Source organism: Chrysemys picta, chromosome 21 (assembly GCF_011386835.1).
Source record: "Chrysemys picta bellii isolate R12L10 chromosome 21, ASM1138683v2, whole genome shotgun sequence".
Taxonomy (NCBI): domain Eukaryota; kingdom Metazoa; phylum Chordata; order Testudines; family Emydidae; genus Chrysemys; species Chrysemys picta.
Genome location: NC_088811.1, coordinates 6,362,106 through 6,388,424, shown reverse-complemented (window position 1 = coordinate 6,388,424; position 26,319 = coordinate 6,362,106). Strand labels below are relative to the sequence as shown.

Here is a 26,319-nt window from a genome sequence, read left to right as displayed (position 1 = left end):
TTTTTGGATTTGGAGTTTAATTTTTCAGTGAAAAGTCAAAATTTTCAACAGAAATAAGCTACTTTACACAAACATTTTTATTTAGCCAAAAATGCAATTTTCCATTAAAAACTGTTCTGATGGAAACATTTTTACCATCCTAAAATCTTAAACCCACCCAACTCTCAAACCAAGAATTTCTAAACAGGACAAATGATCCATTAACAAAACAGATACTCAAACTGGCATTAATTACTCCCCATCTCAACAACAATAAATAATTGATCTCCACAGACAAACACAAACTAAAAAGGAAAACCACTGTCAAGCTGTATGATTACTTATTTGTCCAGAAGCCTTTAACTTCAAACTAGCTGAACAGATTTGTTTCAAATTTTGTAATAAATTCCCTTTTAAATTTGACTATTGTAATGTGGGTTCCACAGTAGGATTGAGGACATTTTTACCTCAGAATTCTAACTGCTGAAAAACAGGGAGTTTATACTATGCTGCAAGGGACATACCAACACATCCCCTAGCTACTAAAGCCCAACAACAGAGCTATAATATTGCCTCTGTGTGTTCAGGCTGAGTTATGCTGCTATATTACTGATGCGTATCATGCTAATCCAGCAGAACATAAAGACCATTGTATTTTCTGTAACTTCTACCACCCTGGTACCAGTAGGGATTTGCATTGGTAATATAACAGCAGCAAAGCAACCCAGAGAAGTGTTAGATATGTCCTTTTTTTTTTTTTTTTTTTTTTTTGTAACTAAGGATCCAATCCTGCAAATAACTAAAATTCCCACTGACTTCAAGGAGAATCTAAGGCTCAGAACTTCCCAGAAATGACACAGCAGCATGGAGGTTTGAGATCTAAGGATGTTGTTCATTTCCCCATTTTAAAAAATGCTAGCCATATAATAAAGTGACTGTCTCAAACACTTGAGTTTACAATAGTGTTACTGCAGTATTTTGTTATTTGTTTGTTTTGAGGGCTGATTGTGTATGTATTTTATTTACTTTGGATTCAACAATTCCAACTTTTTTATTTAATACAATTAAATAGTTACATTTTCCCACCTCTTCCTTTTGATTTCCTTAATCCTGTGGATTTTGGGTTGCCATCATAATGTAACTAAAATAAAAGCACTTTCATAAGTTAAAAGGACAGTTAGGAATAAAATCATATTTAAAAATAATTCTTATCTGCTTTACTAATAACATCGTAAACTATTAGAATTTTAAAGAGAGAATGTACCTTTCACCATTTAAAATATTGGCTTACTTTTTGCACTTCACTCAGTTTGCATGATTAAAATAGACTGGTCAGTTTCATTTTCTTGGTCTCATGTGCTAGTACAGTGGTTCTCAACCAGGGGTATGCAGAGGTCTTCCAGAGGTACATCAGCTCATCTAGATACTTGCCTAATTTTACAACAGGCTACATAAAAACTACTAGTGAAGTCAGTACAAACTTAAATTTCCTACAGACTATGACTTGTTTATACTGCTCTATATACTGAAATGTAAGTAACATTTTTTTTCCAATTTATTTATTTTATAATTATATGGTAAAAATGAAAAAGTAAACAATTTTTCAGTAATAGTGTGCTGTGACACTTTTTTATTTTTATATCTGATTTTGTAAGCAAGTAATTTTTAAGTGAGGTGAAATGTGTGGGTACGCAAGACAAATCAGACTCCTGAAAGGGTACAGTAGTCTGGAAAGGTTGAGAGGCACTGTATTAGTGTAAGGGGGTTTAATTCTCTGCAAGAAACAGTTTTCATATAAATAAAAAAATAAGTGAAACAAATGAAATCTTTCCAGTCATTTTTGTAACCCCCCCCTCCAAAAATTAACATGGGGGCCTCAACTAAGAGCACTATGTTGCTTTTACTAATATGCATCAGTCAGCATATATGCATCTGAGTACAGCATAGCTCTGTGACATTTGGTATTGACTGTGTTGCTATTTATTATTTATTAAGCTCTGTCAGCATGAGCATTTGCAGTGCTGTTGTGGCTCATTTATTTTTTTTCTCATCGGCATGCATGCATGAGTGGGTGGTGTGGTATGGGTTTTAAACACATGCTGCCTCTGAAAGGCACTTGAACCCTGATGCAAGCAGTGGCATGTCGGGCTGAGGGGGGTGGGGACTCCCCTTTTTCTAAATGTGAAAATTCATAATATAGCTTTCAGGTTTTAAAGTCCTGCCCATCTTATGTTTGTACCATGCTAGTGAAAATTGTCTTCAGAAATGGTAGTCAAGAATTATTCTGGCATAGTGCCTCTGTGCATTTGTGTCAACTGGATTGTCTTTCTCAGAACCACACTTGCTCAAACTCAGCTAGAAACTTAGGGCTGGTTTACACTACCACTCAAGTCGATGTAACTTACGTCACTCAGGGGTGTGGAAAAGACATCCCCCTGAGTGACATAAATTACATCAACCTAAGCGCTGTCCACACCAGCACTATGTCGACGGGAGACACCAATGTAACGCTCTAGTGTAGACTTGCCCTCAGTCCATGTCAACACTACAGGCTGCTGTGTCGGTCAGGGGTGTGATCCCTGAACAGCAGAGCTGTGCTGCCAGAAGTCCCTAGTGTAGATGCAGCTATACCAACAAAACTAGTGGTGGTTTCTACTATGCTGGCACATACCGCAGCTTTGCCAGTATAATTGTGTCCCCATTAGGGGCATTTTGCTGATATAATATACGAAAAAATTTATACCGGGTAAGTGCTCATAGTGAAGACATGGCATGGGAAGAGACTGTCTAGGAAGGAGTACGGCAGAAAGGGATCTAGGGGTTATAGTGGACCACAAGCTAAATATGAGTCAACAGTGTGATGCTGTTGCAAAAAAAGCAAACGTGATTCTGGGATGTATTAACAGGTGTGTTGTGAGCAAGACATGAGAAGTCATTTTTCCGCTCTAGTCTGCGCTGGTTAGGCCTCAACTGGAGTATTGTGTCCAGTTCTGGGCACCGCATTTCAAGAAAGATATGGAGAAATTGGAGAGGGTCCAGAGAAGAGCAACAAGAATGATTAAAGGTCTTGAGAACATGACCTATGAAGGAAGGCTGAAAGAATTGGGTTTCTTTAGTTTGAAAAAGAGAAGACTGAGAGGGGACATGATAGCAGTTTTCAGGTATCTAAAAGGGTGTCATAAGGAGGAGGGAGAAAACTTGTTCACCTTAGTCTCTAAGGATAGAACAAGAAGAAATGGGCTTAAACTGCAGCAAGGGAGGTTTAGGCTGGACAGGGGGCGATGACCTCTCGAGGTCCCTTCCAGTCCTAGGATCTATGAATCTACGAATGTTAGACCTGAGTGCAGCATAAAAGCCTAGAGAGGTAGATTTTAAATGGCTCCAAAACCTGGTTAAAAATCAGCGGGTGAAATCCCATCCCTATTGAAGTCAATGAGAATTTCACCATTGACTTTGGTGGGCCCAGAATTTCACCCAGTTACCCCAGTTCTGCAGTTGCAGTCCTTACTCAAGCAAAACTCCCACTGCATTCAGTTAGAGTTTTGCCCAAGTTCATAGTATGGACAGGATCTAAACTACACTTCTGGATGGTCTATACCACCTGTTCTGATCACGTTTGGTGCAGAGATTTTACAAATATCCAGACCCAAATTGTGTCTGTGGCTACTATAAAGCAGCACCGCAACCTGGGGTATTTCCAGAGGGGAAGAAATATCTTGTCTTCAGCACTCCTGAGCTTCCCCCTAGGGCTGTTTAGTTGAAGCATTTGTGTGAGGCTACAAATCATGTTAAAGCCATATTAGGATGTAACCTGGATAGACAGGGCCTAAATTTATTCTGTGCTGTTCTGCATTTAGAGAGGTGGTGAGGGAAATCTGCTGGAGAGGAAGTTGAACTTCCTATATTGGAGTTGTACTGGAGCCTCCCCTGAATTCAAGACAATGCAGCAAAAGCCTCAAATATGAATCACTGGAGTACAAGGCAGACAGGACTTGATTGCTTGCCAGAAATGCCCTTCTGAGTCTCTAACTGTGGTTGGGGAGTTATGTGTTTGTAAATTCATGTCCAACCTTTATCATTTTTGGACTCTTATCAGCTGCCTCTTTTTCCACCCCTGCAAATGAGAAGAAACTCCCCCTGCCTAGTTTCATTTCTGTGAATGTTGATTCTGATTTGTGAAGAGTCTAATTTGGGCATTTGGGTTATAATTGGCACATGTATAAATGACTGCATAGGCTGAGCTATGAGAAACAGGAACTAAATGGCCTACTTGCAGGATCAGGGCCTAAGTAGGCAAGTGACATACAGTACAAGGCTGTGGTCAGAGGGATGTGTCAAATGTACATGATTGTTATATACCTGGATTAATTTGCAAATTTATTTTTCATAATTATGCATAGATGAAGTAAGTGCTAAACCATCCCCATCTGTCTCTCATGCCCTCATGAAGTGGCTGATTTCTTGTCATGGTGCCTTAAAAATGCAATAACTCATAGTACACTGATTCCTTACAGATCAGTACAAGGAGGGTCATCCATGCGTAAGAGATCACAGAGATATTTATGTGAGATGCTCGAAGGAGGGAATGAGTTTGGTTTTTATCCTTATGGTATGGTAACACACACTGGCTGCTTGGTTATACTATCATCAAGTCACACCTACAATTCACAGTAAAAGTAAGGGCTAAGATCTGGTTTATGATTGACTCTTGTGGGAGCAAAATCAAGCCCTGAAGAAATATAGTTTTCTCCATTGTGTAGAGTCACAGAAATTCAAGATGGGAAAACTTGTCCCATTTCCAAGCTGGAACAGCATTGATCCCTATACATTTTTGTTACTCCAAGCAATTTCTTGGACCCATGAAAAATCCGATCGATTTCATGAGGGATATCTATATAGCACCTTCTACTCAGAAGCATTGCAAAGTGCTTTGTAGCTCATATGCATTTGCTTTTCCTATTTTCAAATGTTTCATTCATTTCTGAATGATGAAACAGCAGAAGTGGAAGTCTCTCTCTCTCTCTCTCATCTCCCCACCCATTGTCTGTTTCCTCTTGCAAGTCCTCTCACCAGAGGGACACAAATTAGCAACACACTGAACCAGCCCCTGAAATCACAAGGCTGTGTTGAACTCTCACTGTATGAGCTGATGCAATGTCAGCCTTAGTGGTGCAATAAAAAAATATTGCATAGATAGCACTGGCAAAGCACAGACTTGAGCAGCTCTGTTTGTGAAGATAAACAGTGTGATTAATTATCTGTCTCATGTCACATGGACCACTTTCCACAGCTGTTTATTACACCACCATGTTCAAGAGAAATACCACAGAATACCACAGTTAAACCAGACCTGTGAGTTATAGTATATACTCTATAAGAGCATTATATCACTCTAGTTGATAAATAGGTGGCAATGAAACTTTAATTGAAAAGTTCCTCAACAAAGCATTTTAGCTGGGGGAATGGAAAGGGAATAAAGCACGAAAGACTCATTCAATCAAACCAAAGGTATTCTAACTTATTAATTTTTGCATTACAGTAACACCTAGAGGCCCCAGCAGAGATCAGGACCCATTATTCTAGGCTCTGTACAGACACACAGTGAGAGACAGCCTTTGCCCCAAATCACCTACTGTCTAAATAGACAAGACAGTCAAAGGGCAAGAGAAATGAGATATTATTATCCCCACTTTACAGTTGGAGAACAGAGGCATGGAGAGGGAAAGTGATTTGTCATGAGATTATACAAATAGCTTGTGGAAGAGCTCAGAATTGAATGCAGGTCTGCTGAGTGCCAAGATAGGGTCTTAACTGCAAGACCATCCTTCCTGTTAATAGTAATGTCTTCTCCTGGGATGTTTTGTCTTCTGGTTCTATTTTTTAGAGTGTAATCTCATCAGGGCAGTCTTAATTGCTACCTGTACAGTGCCAAGGACAACACATAATAAATAACAGTGTGTGACACTGTCCACAGTTATGTAATGAAAAAGTCTCTTGTAGGGAAGGAAGTGTGGTCTGGTGGTTAGAGCATGGGACTGGGAGTCGGGAGTCAGGAGTTTGGAGCCATTTTCCCAGCTTTGTCACGGATTTACTTGTGACACTGGGTAAATTACTTCAGTCCTTTGTGACTCTGTCTCCCATTTGTACAGTTAGGATAAACAACTGATTCATGCAGAATAGGGGGTTTGTTATGAATTAGTGTTCATAAAGTATTTAGAAATACTCAGATGGATGACATTGTGGAAATGCAAAGTATTAAAATATCGAACAGGCAGGTGGCGGTAGAGAAGAAGCTAGGCTTGGAATCTGATGTGAAAATTTCGTTGATTTCTTAGGGTCCAAAATCCATTTGTGTGAAGAGAGCCAGCAAAAAGGCTGTGAATCACTGAAGCACAACATTTTGAGGGCTTAAGTGAGACTTAATTGATGCACAGGCCTTGGCCCCCTGCACAACGTGGATTTCACCCTAATGATGTATTTGTGCTGAGAGAGTAGGTTTTTTTGCATCAAGAAAAATGAAATAAAGAGTCTTTGGCCCTTGGAGTTTCATGTTATATCCTGCTACAAAGAACTTTACCTGATATCGCTAGTAGCAAATATGGGGTTAAAACAGAGTGAAGGGTCAGGCTTGCCATTTTACAAATTAACAAAATTGTAAAAATGATCAAACTGAATGAATTTAGCCACTCTTTCCCCCTCTATCTGCAGTACAGTCCTCCATGTACTTGACACTGAAAAATTACAGAACAGATATTTCCTTCTTTCCTTCCCATATTTCACATGACCCATCTCTACTGAATTTCAAGATCTCAGAGCACCACAGCCATGTATAGACACAGTTGTGGAGATTAGATATTTCTCAAGGCTGCATGTTGTTTCATGTGTGTATGTGAGACAGCAGAAAGTTCCTAGTCTGACTGGTAAAGCTTTCCTGGGATTGGAGTCTCTTCCTCCTGCCCATCTCATGTGAGAATGAGCACCAGTGTCTGTTGGCATTTTGTGGCTGAGATCTATATCTAGGAGCAGGAATGCATGTTTAGTAATGGGTTCTGCTACTAACATCAGCAGTAAACAAAGAATATTTGCAAGATGAAAACATTCTTAATCTCTGAGGATAGGACAAGAAGCAATGGGTTTAAACTGCAGCAAGGGAGGTTTAGATTGGACATTAGGAAAAACTTCCTAACTGTCAGCGTGGTTAAGCACTGGAATAAATTGCCTAGGGAGGTTGTGGAATCTCCATCATTGGGGATTTTTAAGAGCAGGTTAGACAAACACATGTCAGGGATGGTCTAGAATAATACTTAGTCCTGCCATGAGTCCAGGGGACTGGACTAGGTGACCTTTCAAGGTCCCTTCTATTCTATGATTATTATGTTGCAAGGCTGCTGAAGTGGGCAGCTTCATTGAAGTGAGTGCCAGCATGGTCTGGCCCTGAAACTAGATTGAACTATTGTATGTTTCATAGGGTTGCCCGGTGTTCAGTTTTCAATCAGAATGTCTGGTCGAAAGGAACCCTGGCAGCTCCAGTCAGCAATGCTGACTGGGCCATTAAAAGTCCAGCCGTGCAGTGGGACCCAGGCTAAGGCAGACTCCCTACCTGGCCTGGTTCCACGTGGCTCCCAGAAGCAGCCACCAGGTCTCTGGGGCCCCTAGGTGTATGGGCGGCCAGGGAGGCGCTGCCCCCGCCCAAGTGTCGGCTCCACCACTCCCATTGGCTGGGAACCACGATCAATGGGCGCTGCAGGGGCAGTGCACGGAGCCTCCCTGGCCACCTATGCGCCTAGGGGCTGTAGTGACCTGGCAGCTGCTTCCTGGGAGCTGCGGTAAGTACCGCCAGGACACCACATCCCAATCCCCTGCCCCAGCCCGGAGAGTCCCTTTCTGCACCCAAACTCCCACCCAGAACCCACACCCCATCCACACTCCAACCCCCTCCCCCACCCCTGAGCCCCCTGCTGCACCCCAAACCACAGAGCCCACACCCCCAGCCAGAGCCCTCACCCTCCTTCCACACCCCAACCCTCTGCCCCAGCCTGGTGAAAGTGAGTGAGGGTGGGAGAGAGCGAGCGACAGAGGGACAAGGGATGGAGAGAGTGGGGGCCGGGGCCTCAGGCAGGGGGTGGGGGCGGGATGTTCGGTTGTATGCAATTAGAAAGTTGGCAACCCTAATGTTTCAGGGTGCTTTGGAAACTTTAAAAACAAGCCACTTTTGTGTTATCATAGATGGTTAGTACTTATAATAGAAGAAAGCCAGGATACCTATACGGCCAGTCAAGGAGGGCTGAAGAACCCCAGAAAGAGAGCTGTGAGCAACACTAAGAGGAAATAGATGAAGCTATGTGAAGCAAAGAGAAGACTCTAATGATGATCTTCCAAGATCTGGGAAAATGCATTGTTACAGCTATACGAAGAGTGGAAAAGAAGTTGAGACTGAGTTCTCAGACCACCACACCAATGTAGCTGTGCTCCTGTAGCGTTTCTAGTATGGACACACTAAGCTGGCCCGAGCGGCAGTGCTGTATTATTGTCTAGGCCTAGGGTGGCAAATTTGCAGGGGCGGAAGCTCCCCTCTGCACCCCGCCCCTCAACTCCAGCTCACCTCCGCCTCCTCTGCAAGCGTGCCGCCGCGTCCTGTTTCTCTCCTCTCCCAGCGCTTGCGCTGCGAAACAGCTGTTTCGTGGGGCAGGGAGGGAGGGGGGAGGAGGATTTGGGGAAGGGATCCAATAGGGGAAGGGAGGGGGCGGAGACTATGTGGAGGGGATTGGAATGGGGGCAGGAAAAGGGCGGAGTCTGGGCGGGGCCAGGGCGGCAATTATTTCCCGGCCTAGGGGCAGCAAAATTATTAATCCGCCACTGGCGAGCGGAGTAGCTATGTTGGCAGGAGAAGCTCTCCTGCCAACATAGTGCTGTCTACACCAGCGCTTAGGTTGGTGTAACTTACGTCGCTCATGGGAGGGGCTTATTCACACTCATGAGTGACTTAATTATACTGAAGTAATTTCTAGTGTAGACAAGCTCTAAGGTGTGGAGCTGTGGACAGATCAAGGATACCAGTATTCAACATCCATGGGTAGTTGCTTCTTCAACATGAGAACATTTGATGATACCTCAAACTCTCTGTTGAGAAATGCAACTTGCCATCTCTCCATTACGGATGTTAGATTTACACTTGCTCTCAGATGGTGCCAATACACGTGAAAAGAGGAAGTGGGGTAGAGACCCAGGCAAGCAGCTGGGTGCAACATTATCAGACAGAGGATAGTTCCCAGGCTGGGCCATGTTTATAATAAACACAGAGATGCTCACTGGGTTCTAAGCAACAAATGTGCCTCTTGGAAAAGGGAGATGACTAAGTGGAGAGGCAGGTGCTCTGTCTTCGGATTTGGCTAGCATATATGGTCCAAGAAAGAGACTAAACTGAGTGGTGAGGAACTTGGATTGGTGGCTTCATCACAGCAGGGAAAGTACTTCTTTAATCTGCCCACATTACAGTCAAGGGAGTTTACTTAAGATTTATTTACACTAGTGTAAAGGAGATCAGAATGTGGCTTATTGTCTACACCGCTCCTACAGCTTCTTTCTTTCTTTCAGAACACTTTACAGTGTGTTGGCCAACTGTGCTTGTCTGAGGCCTAGTCTACACCTCAGACTTAGGTCAACCTAGCTACATCGCTCACAGGTGTGAAAAATTCATACCCCTGAGAAATGTAGTTAAACCGACCTAATCCCCAGCATAGACATTGTTACGTTGACAGAAGAATTCTTCTATCTACCTAGCTGCTGCCTCTCAAGGGGGCTCATTTACTACACCAATGGAAAAACCCCATTCATCGCGGTAGCGAGCATCTACACTACAGCGGCACTGCGGTAGCTGAGCCACTGTAACACTTGTAGTGTGGACATGTCCTTCCTCACATCACCCATTGACTTCAGATGGGGCAAATCACATAAGTGGATCAAACAGGATTTGGCCATGTGTATGTTATGCAATAACACCATTTCACTGCAGCTAGCTCTGTGGTCGAACATGGCAGCCTTCTTTGCTAGTGGAACAACACAGGCTTGTCTTTGTATTTATTCTGGTAAGTGAAAAAACTACTTCTTTATATGAATCTTGTCAAAGTCTGGCTGGCCCTTAAAAGGGAGTCAGGCTCAGCTTCACTCGTGATGCAGCAACTGTCCCCCAGCTGATCCCGACTGGGTGGCTTAATAGCAGTTGTCGGACACAGCTGGGTAAGAGTCATAAGGCCTACAGAGAGATAGAACTCAGCTGGGAAGGAGGGGATGTGAGAAAGAAGGTTGGGTGTTCTTGCTCTTGGGAAGGGACTGATAGGAGTCAGGTGGAAGGAGAACTGGGGAAAGCCACAGGGAGAGAGTTAGCGCCTGTCGTGGGCCCTGAAATAGGGACAAGACTGCAGGGGAGGCAGCTCTGAGTGTTGGTGTTCAGTTGAGGAATGGAACATCAGGGAAACTTAAGAGGGACAAATGCTCAAGCCAGGATAAGTGGAGGCTGCTTTAGTTGGGTTTTTGTTTGTTTGTGGTTTTCTGTCTTCTGTTGGGGGATGTCTGGCAAGCTGCTACTGAGAGTAGAGTGGGACTGCAGAGGAGCCCGGGATGGGTGAAGATACTGTGTTGATAATTAGAGTTGTGTGGGATGCTGATTATATGGGACCGCGATATCCCAGCAGGAGTGAAACTTTAAAGAGGTCTGTCTGAAGGGCATCTACATATGAAATTTAAAGGTATGCAAGAGGTATGCATTCAACCTTCTCTCTCATACAGAACTCTCCGACTTCATTTAATGCCCTGTTTAGACCCCTAGTGTTTGGAGAAAGCTATCTGCTTCCCAGACTGATTCAGTCCATTACAGGACCAAGTGGATATGGCTACAGTGAAGGGCTGGGAGTTGAGGATCCTGGATTCAAGCCCTGCCCTTGACTAGCTACTCCTGGGGGAATTCTGTATCACTGCTTATCCGCAGAATTCATGTCCCCCATAGATTTCTTCGCTTCCCAGTAGAAAAATGACTTCTGATGGGGAAGCAAAGGGAAGCCCGCAATAATGATCATGCGCCCCTCCCCGGCAGCGCAGTCAGGTTGGTTCAGGTGCTCGGAGAAGCCAGTAGAGACATAAATCACCACTAGGATGGGGTGGCGGGGCCTGGGCAGTCAGGCGTGTGTGTGTGTGAGAGAGAGAGAGAGAGAGAGAGAGAGAGAGACTGTCCCTCTTGTTTGTTATTGCAGCACGCTTGGCGTGGAGAGGCAGGGCTTTGGGGTGTTTCTGAGGAGGTAGGCATGGGGCAGAGCAGAATGTAGCAGCCTGCCTGCTTAATGAATTGTTCCCATTGTCTTTGTGAATTCCCCCAGGAATATAAAACAGGTGTAAAAGTTTTAAGCCTCCTTTACATTGCCAAAGTGGTGTAAAGGACAGTATGGCCTTATAAATGCTTATGGTGCTTTAGTGATTAGAACTGGTCTAAATTTTTTGATTGAAAAAAATTCCTATCAAAATGTGCTCCATGAACTGTTTGATACTGACCCTTCTGGAGATGGTCAGTAACCAATATAAATTGTGAGTTTGATTCCACAGTCCTAACTTGCTCTTCAGTTGCCTCTGATGTAACACTGAGCATATGTCTGCATATATTTGTTGACTAATCATAGAATCCTAGGACTGGAAGGGACCTCGAGAGGTCATCTAGTCCAGTCCCCTGCACTCATGGCAGGACTAAGTATTATCTAGACCATCCCTGACAGGTGTTTGTCTAACCTGCTCTTAAAAATCTCCAATGACTCAGATTCCACAACCTCTCTAGGCAATTTATTCCAGTGCTTAACCACCCTGACAGTTAGGAAGTTAATTATCTAGACCATAACGAGAAATAAAGGTTCAAATCTAGCTACATTACTGTTTAGGGTTACCATATTTAAAAAATAAAAAAAGAGGACATTCCACGGGGCTCTGGCCCCGCCCCTTTCCCACCCCGGCCCAACTCCGCCCCTTCCCCAAAGACCCCGCCCTAACTCCGCCCCCTCCCCTGAGCGCCCCGCATTCCCCTTCCTCCCTCCCAGCCACGCGAAAAGGGCTGCCCGAACGCTACCAGCTTCACGGTTTGCCAGGCAGCCCCCAGATCCTGTGCCCCCGGCCGGTGCTTCCCCAGCACAGCTGGAGCCCGGGAGGGGAAGCGCCCAGCCGGGGGCGCTGGGTCTGGAGGCTGCCTGGCAAACCGTGAAGCCGGTAGCGCTCGGGCTTTGGGCAGCCGCCATGCCTTCGGACCCTGCGCCCCTGGCCAGGCACTTCCCCTCCCGGACTCCGGCGGCTGCTGTGCTCCCTGAACTCCTGGGCTCTGTAAGCGACGAGCTGCCCGAGCACTACTGGCTTCGGGCAGCCCCCATGCCTCTGGACCCTGCGGCCCCAGAGCCCGGGAGGGGAAGTGCCCGGCCGGCGGCTCAGGGTCCGGAAGCATGGGGGCTGCCCGAAGCCGGTAGCGCTCGGGCAGCTCGGCTTTAAACAGAGCAGAAGAGTCAAGGTAGGGAGCACAGCAGCCGCGGGAGGGGAAGTGCCTGGCTGGCGGTATTTTTCCCGGACATGTTCGGCTTTTTGGCAATTCCCCCTGGACGGGGGTTTGATTACCAAAAAGCCGGACATGTCCGGGAAAAGCCGGACGTATGGTAACCCTATTACTGTTAGACTGTGTGGGTTTGGGGATTTTCTCCCCCCCACACTCCCATTCTCCATCCATTGTATTGTAGTTTAAATAAATTACCAAAATAATTGAGACTAGCATGATTATATTGCATTATTTTGACAAATAAAATATGCAGAATTTTGCAGGATTTTAAAATATTGTGCGCAGAATTTTTAATATTTTGGTGCAGAATTCCCACAGGAGTAACTGCCTCTGGGCCTTTAGGTGGGTCATTGCACATCTCTAACTTGGTTTAGCCCTCTCTAAATGCGGGTGATAATATTTACCTCCTCACAGTCAGTCTGGGAGTGAGGGAGTAGTCACAAATTCATGCAGATATTTTTTCATTAGTGTTTCTCTCTGACCCTTCGTTTATCTGTAGCTGTTTCTCTCTCTAGTCCCCTTTTCACACTCTTCCTGATGCAGAACGTGAATCCAATTATGTTTTTGTACAAAAATCTTTTTGAGACTGTTCAAAATGGGGCAAACCAAGTCTTCTCCCTAATTACCACATGGAGCAACCCTAACTAGCCAAACCTCAGTTATGCTCAACTCTCTTACCCCCCACCATCACGTCCCCTGCTACAATCACTTACTCTGAAAATCCCCTTGATTACTCAGGCTAGGTCTACACTACCCGCCTGAATCGGCGGGTAGAAATCGATCTTTTGGGGATCGAATTATCGCGTCTCGTCGGGACGCGACAATCGATCCCCGAATCAACGCGCTTACTCCACCAGCGGAGGTAGGAGTAAGCGTGTCAACGGGGAGCCGCGGAGGTCGATTTTGCCGCCCTCCTCACAGCGGGGTAAGTCGGCTCCGATACGTCGAATTCAGTTACGCTATTCGCGTAGCTGAATTTGCGTATCTTAAATCGACCCCCCTCCCCCGTAGTGAAGACCTGCCCCCAGACAAAGCATTCAGCGTCCTCGCCCCCCATGCCATGTGGATAACTGAGCATGAGCTGTGCTGTGAAGAGACCATCCTTTCTCTCTAGTTTGCCCTGTTGTGGCTGTCTCTCTCCAAGGCAGGATGTTTATCTCACAGTACAGACTGGGGGCTCTTGCTCGGCTGCTTTTCACCTTCAGGGATGCAGATTCCCTTGTGATGAAAGTGTTACTAAAGTGGGGCGGAGGCAAGAGGAAGAATGCAGCTTTCTGGAGGTCCTCTGTCAGGGGCAGGAATTTCACAATACCCTTCAAAATACTTCACTAAATAAATCACTCCTCAGGGTAGCAACTGAATGGCTGTAGCTTGACTTTCATGCTTAGGCACACTGATGCCATCTTGTGGAAAAACAATGGGATAACAGTGATTGTGTATATACAAGGAAGGATTGTTCTCAGGTCCATGCATGGCTTATTTATTTTTAGGGCCTTCTGGCTGGTTAGTAGCACTAATGCTGCTAGTCTAGTGTCAATAAAAGGAGCTGTTGTGGCCTTCATAGCTACGCAGCTATCTTCTACCTGTTTCTCAGAGTTCTGAGCATTCCTCTGGGCTTCGCACCTTCTCTCTCTGCTTGTGCTGTGGCAACTGTCTTTCCAATTTGGGACACACATTCTGGGGAAGCTGCTGTAGTGCAAACAGCAGCACTTCCTATCCCAAGGGCCTGAACAGAGCTGTAGAGCCCCCAGCACCAGCTAGACTGAATTCCCATGCGGCAGGGTGGAACGCTAGCTGCAGAGGCTACTGAGCAGTCCAGTAGATTATATATCACAGAGCAAGGGCTGAGCGCCCTCAGAAAAAGACAGATAAACCAGATTCACAAGTTGAGTGAGGAGTGTGTTTGGATCCAGATCTGCATTAGTCTAGAGTCTAGTTCAGATTTTAGGCTGAATCTCAGGAGATTTGAGCCCCAAAATGTCAGCAATCTCACTTGATCAGATGCTATCACAAAATACGAGCCATCTGGTTAGGCAAGTTGCCGCTGCTCCTGGGCCTGCCTTTGAACTTCTCTCCCCTCAGCTTCTTTCCTCTTCCTGTAGTTAATCATGTTGTGTGATAAGGGGGTTAGACACCTGGATTCTGGGGGCTATTACTCACCCTCACAAGTTGTTTCCGTTTGTTTGGGTCTTGCCATTCTCTGTACATCTCTATTAGCCAGATGTTCTGACACAAGCTTTACTGCTGCTTTGGATGTCCTTACCCTCCTCCCCCTGCCCCCCGCTTCTTTCAATTCTGCTCCCGGATTCCGAATAATAGAACAACTTAGATCTTATGACTGCCTCTCCTTGCCTTCCCTAATCAAATCATGTCCTCTATAAGCCTTCTAAAAATGGTTTTCAGTAACCAATTTGCTTAGAAATTAACTTGCAAAAGCCCCGCAGGGATTTTTGCAAGCACAAAAAGTGGGGCTGGCTTGGTGCATCCCAGAGCTGCGTTTTATTCAGAGTATTCCCCTACCTCTCCAGTGACTCCTGCAAGTTAGGCTGCTGTTGCCTTTTTGCAAGGCAATAATGTCTTACAAACATTTAGAATAGAGATAAATTCAAACCTCAAATCCCAGATGGGGACACTCTTGAAGTTTACATTTGTGGCTGTAATATGTAGATAAAAATAGGTGAGATTAAAGCTATAGAGGAACATGGGACAAATCTGAAACATTCCTTGTTCTGTTCTTAGATGTCCTGTGTATTCAGTGTATAATGTTCCTTTTCAAAGTATGTTATTATTTCCATATGCACTGGGAACCAGGTACCTACCATCTAGAATTCTAAATGAAGGAATAAAGAAAGCACGAATATAAAGTCTTAAAAGGGAAAGAAAGCTGAATGCATCTCTTCCTCTTAGCTTTCCCCTCCCTCCCAGGGTGACATACTTTGTACACTAAGGGCAGATCCTCAGTTGGTCTAAGTTGTCATAGCTCCATGGTTATAGTTGCTGTAAACAGAATGAGAGTACAACTGTCTGGGGTGTTCTTAGACACGCTTTATGTTAAGGATCAATATATAGTTTATAAAAGGTTAATAAGTGATTAACCATTTATTAAAATATCTATTGATGGTTACAGATTCCTTACTACTATAACCTTTAGGTAAGGTACTTATATGGCACCAGCATCATAGTATTTCAGTGCTTCACAATCTTTAATGTATTTATCCTCACAACAACTTTGTGAGGTAGGGAAGTATTATTATCCTCATTTTACTGCTGGAGAGGAGGCCCACAGGTTAAGTGACTTGCCCAAGGTCATGCAGCCTGTGGCAGAGCAGTGAAATAAATGTGGGTTTCCCAAGTCCCATGGTACACCTTAACCACTGGACCATATGTAATCAGCCTTCTACGGATGCATTGAAAACCATCTATAATGCATTACTGTTCATGTCTGTAGCAGACATATAACATCTATTAATCATTAATAAACCTCTGAATAGAACCTTCATATGAAGCATGATTGCTTCCTCTAAGTGTTCATAACACACCCCTTTCTGTAGTACAGGAGTGCAGAACACTGTTTGTTTATCTCAGGGCCAGGAGAAGTGAAAGCGGCCAGATCCACAGATATTCAGATGCAAAGTGGAGGAAGGGAGTTCAGTACCTGTGGGCACCTGCTGACACAGCCCAAACTGCCTGCATGTGAAAGTTTTGTCTTAGGCAGCATCCCTGATGAATACAGCTTTTGTGGTAGGTCATAAATAGGGACAGAAACAGTCCCCGAAACTCTTCAGCCTTTTGATGGCCTGAAGATCAGGACCTTACACTGGATCCACTGTAGTACAGGGAGCCTCCAGTTCCTCACAAAGCAACTACAAAACACTGCTCAAGCCGAATCCTCCACTCACTTACCTGAATGGTAGCATTTCATACCCACTTTGCAAAGCTGTAAATGACCACACAAGGTGCAGGTCAGTCAGGCCTGATGTGTTCTCATCAGCCTATCTGTATATTAAAGTATCAGGGGGTAGCCGTGTTAGTCTGTATCTACAAAAACAACAAGGAGTCTGGTGGCACCTTAAAGACTAACAGATTTATTTGGGCGTAAGCTTTCCTGAAAGCTTACGCCCAAATAAATCTGTTAGTCTTTAAGGTGCCACCAGACTCCTTGTTGTTTTTGTATATTAAAGGGCACACATGACCCCCCCATTACTGTAATATCTGAGCACCTCACAATCTTTACTGTATTTATCCTCACACCCTTCTGTGAGGCACAACCTCTTCCCCTCCCTCCCTCCCCCCAGCACAGAGGAGGAATTGAGGTACAGAGAGACTAAGTGACTGGCCCAAAGTCACGCAGGAAGTCCGGGAATTGAGCTTGGGTCTCCCAGGTTAATGTCCTAACCACTGGACAATCCTTCCTCTCTTGTGGAGAGGAAGTGGCCTGTGCCCATTGGCAGACTGCCTGCCATCTGAGTATATATTGGGCTGTGTGTCCATCTATTATCAGCCTATTATTTCTTGTTTCATTTATAGGCTATTGGAGAGCTCAGTGTATTTGAAAAACAAAACAAGACAAAACAAAAACACTCACACCCTGAAGGGAAAAAAAGGAAGTGCTGCAATGCTGAACCACTGTACTGCTGGCTTTGAAACAGGAAGCTTTTCCACCCTTCCTCTAAGTACCTGAAACACGTTAACTAATAAGCATTTGTATTCTAAAAAAGATGCAAAATGTCTCACAAAAGACCTCTCATTTCCCCTGTCCTTAATGACCCATCTTTCCCCAGAAAGTCAAACTACACTTGTCATGAGCTCTTGTATTTTATTTCTTAGTATTCATATCACAATTATCTGTTAAAATTGAATTGAAATTTTTTTATGCCACACAATAAGAGCTCAGTAAGGAGTAAGGGAGAATCTGAAATAGAAACTTTTCCCAGTGGTGTTTTGATGCACCACAGACCAGCCTTTTTGTGCACTGGATTTGATTTTTAAGATGTGGTATTCCATAAAGCATTTATTGCCTTTTCCATTTTTATAGAGCATAATTCCCCTAAGATGCCTTCTGTTTCCATAATCCACTCTCGATCTGATTCAACAGCTTTATTCACAGTTTGAAGCTTAGTTGCAGGCAAACTAAGGTGCCTGAGACATTTACAAAAAAAAAAAATTAGCAAAAGGCTCAGTGAGCAAGGATGTTTCCAGCAGATAGTGATGATTAGAAGCAGAATCAAGGGAGAGCTGACTGCAAGAATCTGAAAAATGAATGTATGCCAGCTATTTTTATTTATATTTAATTTAAGGGAGCTGGTTTTGTGTGTGTCCCACTCACCAGTGTTGTCAACTCTGATTTTCTCACCAATTTCATATTTGTTTCTGTCTTAAAGCCCCCGCTCCTGGAGTTCTGTGGTCATTTGAGAATCTCCAACTTATGTTTTTTTAAATGAAAGTGAAGACCCTTACGTTTTTAGCCTTCAAGATTGCTGAGAAAAGCTTGAAAGCATGACCTCACAAAAACCCTGCACTTCTTTATTTTTAAAATGTTCATGACATAAGTCAATCACGTAAAATATTTGGGATTGGCAATACTGTATTTGCACAGAGCTGTTGGATTAAAAGAAGTCTCTTGCCATGAATTACTGCAGAGGAAGACTTGGGTTTTTGTAACTTTGTGTATGTCTACATAGCACCTAGACACCCGTGGCTGGCCCTTGCCGGCTGACTCGGGCTCCCAGGGCTCGGGCTGTGGGGTTGTTTCATTGCTGTGTAGACTTGTGGACTTGGGCAGGAGCCCAAGATCTGGGACCCTCCCATCTCACTGGGTCCTAGAACAAGGGTTCTCAAACTTCATTGCACTGCGACCCCCTTCTGACAAAAATTACTATATGACCCTAGGAGTGGGGGGACTGAAACCTGAGCCTGCCAGAGCCCCGTCGCCCCTGGGGGGGGAGGGGAGGACCAAAGCTGAAACCCAAAGGCTTTAGCTCCAGGCAGGGGGCTTGTAACCTGAGCCCTGTTGCCCAGGGCTGAAGCCCTCGGGCTTCGGCCCCAGGAAGTATAAGCCAGCCCTGGCGACCCCATTAAAACAGAGTCGTGATCCACTTTGGGGTCCCGACCCACAGTTTGAGAATTGCTGTCCTAGAGCCTGGGCCCCAGCCTGAGCCTGGAAGTCTGCACAGCAATGAAACAGCCCTGCAGCTTGAGCCCCGCGAGCCCAAGTCAGCTGGCAAGGACCAGCCGCGGGTATCTAGTTGCTGTGTAGACATACCCATTGAAGGCTCCATTGGTAGCTTCCCTGGAGCCAGAGAGCTGCACCTGAATTGTGCCTGTGAAGGCGGGGGGAAGTGAGGGGAGGGAAGCACAGCAGTAAGGACTAAATCCTGGTCCCATTGAAATCAATGGGAAGATGCCTTATGGGATCCTGATTTTCAGAGGACATGTGCTCAGCAGAGACTTAAATGGGACCAGAGCTTGGCAGTAACTTGCAAGTTGCTGAGCAGCCCCTACTGCTATTACAGTCACTGGTAGCGGAGAGCACTTCTCGGGAGGTGCTCCTCACCTGAAGGCTCGGGTCCATTGTACTCTGATTAAACAGGAGTAAGTTGCCTGCACCAACTGCTGTAACTATGCTCAGCGGAGTCTAGCTGGCAGCATCTTGACAGCTCATGTTATACCCTACACAGATCCATGGAATCATCCAACTGTGCTTTTTTTGTGGGGGGATGGGAGAGATGCAGCTGGAGTTCACACTAACTCCCCTGGGCGGTGCTGAGCAACTTTGGGACATAGGTGCTGGAACTAGGGGTTTTGCTACACCTCCTGGCTTGAAGTGGTTTCCATCATACACAGGGTTTGCAGTTTGGTTCATTGGCTCTCAGCACCCCCACTATACAAATTGTTCCAGCATCCTGCTTTGGGATGTCACAGCAGCTTAGAGGCAAGTCCTGGAGTTTCATTCTTTCTGAACATGGATTCAAACCGCTCCTCTGTTCTGTTCTGAGGCAATGGGGGATGGAACTGAAGATCAAATTGCTACTTTCTTGTAATTATAGCTCTTTGCCTTTTGGAGCAGTAAAAAGCTTCTGCTTTCCCATTTTGTTAAAAAGCACACGCCTGATTCTCCCCTCAGTATAGTATTAGGCGAGTGTTTGGAGTTACTCCTGATTTAGGGTCTGATCCAAAACCCACTAAAACCAATGGGAGTCTTTCCATTGACTTTGGATCAGGAGCTTACACTGGTGTAAAAGGCCCCTTGGACCAAGACAGCTGAGTAATTTCACAGCCTTCCAAACAGTCCTGGATTCAAACCAGGGCCAGCTCTGGCTTTTTTGCCGCCCCAAGCAAAAAAAAAACAAAAACAAAAAAAACCGTGCAGGGCGGCCAGAGCAGCGAAGCAAAAAAACCCAAAAAACCCAGGGTGCAAAATTTCGGTGCCACTCACTTGGCGGCTCACGGCTGCCTCCCCTGGCCGTGCTGGCAAGCCTCTGGGCGGGCGGCGGCTGCACTCTGGCTAGTGGGACTCCCTGCGCTGCAGACGTGCCCCAGGCAGCTGACTGCGTGCCCCGGCTAGTGGGGAGGAGGGGGAGGGAGTGGGGGGGAGAGAGAGAAGGGGGGTAGCCAGGGCTTCCTTCAGCTGGGGCGCTCACCATTCGGCCCCTCCCACCGTGTCTCCTGCCGGGAGGGCTCTGCGCCGCTCCCGCCTGCAGGCGAATTGAAACTCAGCGGGGAGGGAAGGACACGGAATGCCGGGCTTGCTGCAGACCTGGCACCGGCTGGGGCAGACGGAGCAAGCAGGGCGCTCCCCTCCTCCGCGCCGCCACCCCCTACAGAGCAGCCGGAGCGGCGAACCAAAAAAAATTTTTTAAAAAGGGCAGCCGTGCTACCCTAGGATTGGGCAGAATGCCGCCCCTTAGAATCTGCCGCCCCAAGCACGAGCTTGCTCAGCTGGTGCCTGGAGCCGGCCCTGATTCAAACCAGTGGCAGAAGTGAAAGACTCCATATCCCATTACCAAAATTCCCTGAGCCAGCCAGTCCCAGAAGCACAATGACATTTAATATAATTTCAACATTAAACCCACCCCCAACTCACAGCCTTCATGTAAAGCAGAGACTGCACATCTTCCTGGGAGGCTGGCTTGTGTTTGGATTGTTCCTTCAGCTGCACATTTACTTTTCCCACTTACATTCTAAGTAAAACCTCCCTCAAACATTGATCACTTCTTTGCTTGATTCAGTGGAATCTCTCCTTCCAAAGCACTTGCCATTTGCTCTGTGTGGATCCCCAGTTTGTCCGCATTGTGGCCACCTACCCAGTCAGTTGGAGCTAGCTTTGTGTGTAACATTTCAGGCAACTGCATTATCACTGAATAACTATTCCATTAAAGGGAAAAAATGAATAAACCCCATACAGATTAACACATGCTCCTGCTCTGAAGCCCATCTGTGTGCAAGGCTGAACCTCATTAGCTGTAACACTCCTCCAAGGAGCAGCATCAGCAGATTTCAGTCTGAACAGCAGGAGTAAACTTATTAGTGGCTTTTCATATCAAATAGCGCCAATCCCCCTGACAATTTACTTAAATAAACTTGCTCTTGAACCACTCCCTTTATTTGGCATTAGCCTCGGAGGCTTCTTCTCCTGGGACTGGTATCCACCTGTCATTTCAATAACCATTTGAGGAGTGCTGGCAGATTCTGGAAGGAACAGGTGCTGAGATGTGGGGCCTGTCACTTATTCCTCTTGGCAGAGGCTGATGACCAAGAGAATATTTTCATAAGAAGATTTACAGCAGCTAAAGCTATCTTGGGTTTAGCAGACTAGTAGTGTCATAATCCTGAATACTGAGCAGACAGCTTTGCCTACACTATAAAATAAGATTCCTTGTCCTTTGGTTGGATTTGCAGATGAGTATTTCCTGAGGGTGGAGGGTGCATGTTAAAAGGGGTGGATGTTGTGTGAGACCTGGACCTTGACTTGCCATCTATTCCTTACCAGCCATCTATTCCTTTTAAAAAGCCCCATCCATATTTGCAAAGTGGCCAAACAAGAAGCTCTCTTCTGTGGCCTATTTCTGATCATACAAAATACCCTGCACCTGAGAATTTCAAAGCACTTTACAAATATCAATGTATTACGCTCCATAACCCTTCCTTGGGGGAGAAGGTCAGTATCATCCCCAATTGGGGAAAAGGAGGCATGGAACTGAAGCTCATGCATTGAGGTAAGCTTCAAAGGTGAGACTAGAACCAAGAAGTCTTGCCTCCCAGTTCTGTGCTTTAGTCAGGATTGAACCTGCATTGGGAGTGTAGGTAGAAAGAACATAATTATCTGAACTAGAATTTGGCTAAGACCCAAAGGATTGTATCCGTAGGCAGCTGATCCTACTCCCAGTGACTCTAGGCCCTATAAACACAGGTGGCATCAGTGGGAGATTTAGGATATATATATCTATATGGAGATATACCTATCTCCCAGAACTGGAAGGGATCTTGAAAGGTCATTGAGTCCAGCCTGCTGTCTTCAGTAGCAGGACCAAGTACTGATTTTGCCCCAGATCCCTAAGTGGCCCCCTCAAGGATTGAACTCACAACCCTGGGTTTAGGAGACCAATGCTCAAACCACTGAGCTATCCCTTAAAACAGAACTTAACAAAATCAACTAGTTCTAAACTTTTTTTATGCATACCTGGGACTCAAGTCATAACTCTAATCACCCCTAAGTGATCTCAGTCAGCTCAGCTACTGCACAGTTGAGATGACTGGAAGCCTGGACTTGTTGTCAGCCCTTTTCTTTCATTCAATGTATAGTCTACACTACAGCAGGAGGGCTAATGAGGAAGTGTTATGTAGTGGCTAGAGCAGAAAAATGGGAGTTAGGACTCCTGGGTTCAATTCTTGCTTTTACCACCAACTTGCTGTATAAATCTTGGCCCAAACTTTCAAAAGCACTCTCTAATTTGGGGGTATCACAGTGTATAGATGCCTGATTTTCAGAGGTGGTGAGCACCTGCCAATTCCAACAGAAATCAGTTGGCACCCAGTATTAGAGGCTACTTTTGAAGACATGGGCTTTAGCATCTTTGTGCCTCGGTTTCCCAATGAAGGGAAGAGAAACCTCCTTATTATGTGTCTGTCCTTATTGTACCAACTGCTATTATTATTCATTATTTGTATTACACAACTGCCTAGGAGCCCCAGTCATGGGCCAGGACCCCATCGTGATAGGAGCTGTACAGACACAAAACAAAAAGAGAGCCTTTGCCCCAAAAAGCTCACAATATATACACATATTTCTAAGAGGCCTGTGTGGTAAGTGGGCTTTGTTCTTAGCCTCGGATGAGTTTGTTATGCTTCCTAGAAGCTCTTCACAGCACTGTGTAAGGTAGGTAGGTAGATATTATTGTCCCCATTTTATAGGTGGGGAAGCGGAGGCAGAAAGGACACATAACTTGCTTTCAGCTGGAAGCAGCAGTGTCATAGCTGTCAGAGCACAGGACTGGGAGCGAGGAACTCCTTTCTCAAATTTCAAGGTAGCCCTGCATTCTGCCATTGCTGAACACTTGGTCCTACAAACCTCTAGGTAGGTTTTGTTCGTGTCAGTGCCTTGCAATTGCTCTGCTGTCAGTGCATAACAAGTTCCTTAATATGTGTGCTCGTAAAGCAGAGCAGTTATGGCACATTTGTCCAATTACTATATAATCAGTTCTGGCAATTACAATACGCTCAGTTCTGGCTTGTCGGAGCTGCTATTCACTCCCCCATGATGAAGCGATCTGCCCCAGTCTCTCTCATTTATGATGACAGCCAGATTTGTGCAGCTTTAGCAGAATGGGAGGGGAGGTTACCCCAGGCTGTGGTTATACAGCTGCAGGAGAAGCTGACAACAATAATCAGAAAAAAAAAGAAAATGTTTTTTCCTTGTAAAAAAGATGTATTTTCCCCTCCCCCTCACACAAAGGAGAAATCCAAAACTTATAGAGCTGAGTGCACCCCAACAAAACTGCCACAAATATCCACTCAAATAAATCATTGAATTTGCTGGACCTGTGTCAGGGCCCATTGACTTCCTAGGAGTCTTTTAGTGAACAGGATTAGAGGCAGGACTGTTTGCAGAAACAGCCAGTTGTATACATCTATTAGAGAATTTTGATGGAAAGTGAACTGTGAATTTGCGAATGCAAAGGATTCACACTGGAAGTGTGATCCTAAGAGCCATGTTCAGCCAACCAAGGCTCAGAAACACCACCGTATGATCAGTCCATTCACTAAAAGCTAGGCAACTCACCTTGAATTTCAGATGCTCATTTTCAAGCTAGAGGCCATGAATCATTCCAAAGTTATTCTGGTAATAAATTTTCAATAACCAAGAAATTAGAGAAAATTGTCATCTGCAGATAACTTGGGAAAAGCTAAATATTTGCTGTAAATTATACATTCAGCTTGAGATATGAGCTTAGGCCAGATCATCAGCTGGTGTAACTATGATGATTTATATTGACTTCAGTGGTACTATGTTGACTGAGGATCTGCCCCAGTATTAGGGGAACCTTTCTTCCCAAAGCTCTTTCTGAACTATGTAAATATACTCTGATTTCATTCACTGTTAAATGCAGCCACCTCTGGGCTGGAAGCTAGGCAGACAACCAGTGCAAGCCGATCACAAACAGGTTGCAGAAAGTGGGAGAGGAAATATTGCTCTAATCAACACAACCAGGGCAAAGTCTGCTTTTATGAAAAATGCCAGGGCATTTTTAATCAAAGCAAACAGGACTTTGGCTTTAAACATCTGTTCTGAAAATGCCCCACAGGATAAACCCTATGAAACTCAATCCCCTACCTTGGGAAGATAAAGGGCTGAGCCCTATTATTATATGTGTCGTGGAAGCATCTCAGACATGGGTCCCACTGTTCTAGGCACTGAATGAACATAGAAAGAGACAATCCCTGCTTCAAAAGACCAGACCTGCTGAGGTTAGAATGTGAGTTCCAGGCAGTCTAAGTATTTCAAACCTGCTGCTTAATCCACAAAGCCAGCTCCTCCTAGATAGTAATGCATATATTATTGATGAGGAGAATGTATTTTGCATAGTGAATAAATGGTATCTGAGGGCAGGGCAGTGCAGCAAGACAGGGGATGTCTTCTCACTGCCTCTGACTCCATTCAGTGTCTACTGATGCTTCACTTTGGATGTTGCACATTTATCACTTAATGTTTTCCAAAGATTATATTGCAATGATCATAAATACCATTATGAATATACCACTTTGATATTGTTAAGGAGCTTTACTATAATGGGACATGAACTTGAATTTTATAACAGACTCTGGGTATAATTTGCACTGGGCTATAAAGCTCATGAATTATTGAGACAATTTACTTCCCCTGCCTGCATTTCCTTCCTGAGCAAGCATGTGTTATTGTGCTGCAAGCTGCTGACAGTGACGCAGACGCAGACCTGCTCCAGCAGCATCTCTTCCCATCCCTGGCTCCGGCACAAGGCTGGCAGATCACAGCTGTAAACAACTGGCAAAGCCAATCAGATTGGACAAGTAAAAGGAAAATTGTATACTGAAAAGGAAAAAGAGTGAAGGTTCTGAGAGCTCTGAAGAGCACCCTTCATTGGAGCTGGGAGAATCTCTCTAATAAACACTGGATGGGGAGAGGGATGTGCATGCACACTAATGATTTGTAGAAAATTTTAGTGATTAGGAAAATGGCTGGACTGCAAACTCAGAAGTTTAACACCCTTTAGCCAAGCTGTGGATAAAGCTAATCTGTGGAACCATGTCTGCCACTTTTTAAAAATTAATTATTTGCATTACATTAGCACCTAGAGGCCTCAACTGAGAGACCAGAAGCCCATTAGGTGCTCTACAAACACAGAGTAAGGGATTCCACTGCCTTGGACTCATTAAACAAATGAGACAGGAAGGGAGGAGAAACCAAGGCACAAAGAGAGAGAGGAAGCGATTTGTCCAAGGTCAGCCAGCAGGTCAGTAGCAGAGCCAGGAATACAAGCCAGAGGGTGTGAGTCCCAGTGGAGTGCCCTACCCACTGGCCCACACTACATCTCCTCTTCCTCCCTCCCCCCTCCTTACACACTCTCTCTCTCTGTGTTCTGTCAGGGTGTAACCTCTGCAGAGCGCAGACTGAGTCTTCCTGGGGGTTTGCACAGCATTAACTCCACATGCCCTGATCCTGACTGAGACATTAACAAACACATAGCAGCACAAGCATAGGCAGCAGTAGGCACCTTGCTTGACTTGGAGGGTGCCCTTTTCGGGCAGGCTGCATTAGGAAATAAAACCAGTTCCCACACCATTGCTTCCAGAAAGCATGATTGAGAGACCAGGTGGAATGTGGTCTCCATGGTCTTGCCAAAAATGCCCCATCATTGCTAGCACCAATACAGCTCCCGCATAGCTCTAGTGCAGAGGGGCTGCTGGCACTTTAAACACTATATCAGTAAGACCTAGCTCAAGCAGTTAAAACAGCACAGTAGTTAAGAGTCTGGCAACCGCCAGCAGCCTGTCTGCACTAGAGGTTCCAATACTGCTAGCACCAACGGCGCAGAACTAGTGCTAGCAACAGTGGGAAAGGTTCACAGATGTCCCTAGCATAGACAAGGCTAGTCTCGCTTCCTGTAATGGTGAACTAAATAGTTTTGTCCTGTCTACACTAGCACTTAAATAGTTTTTAACACTAGTTGAGAGGCAACAGGAGGGGTTAACCTCTGTCAGCAATGGCTGATTTTCGTAGTGTAGATGGACCC

At 45.2% G+C, this 26,319-nt stretch overlaps 1 protein-coding gene across 4 annotated transcripts in view; it reads left to right on the top strand.

The window, feature by feature from the left end:
• The window catches only part of CALML6 (calmodulin like 6), a 186,581-nt gene that overhangs the window by 143,690 nt on the left and 16,572 nt on the right, over positions 1-26,319 (top strand). Inside the window, exon 1 of one of the 4 annotated variants that reach the window (XM_065575253.1) lies at positions 21,657-21,768. The exons of the other annotated variants lie outside the window; for them this stretch is intronic. The gene's annotated coding sequence lies outside the window, so the exon portion shown is untranslated. Of the gene's footprint in view, positions 1-21,656; positions 21,769-26,319 lie in introns of those variants that run through there. 4 annotated transcript variants of the gene reach the window in all.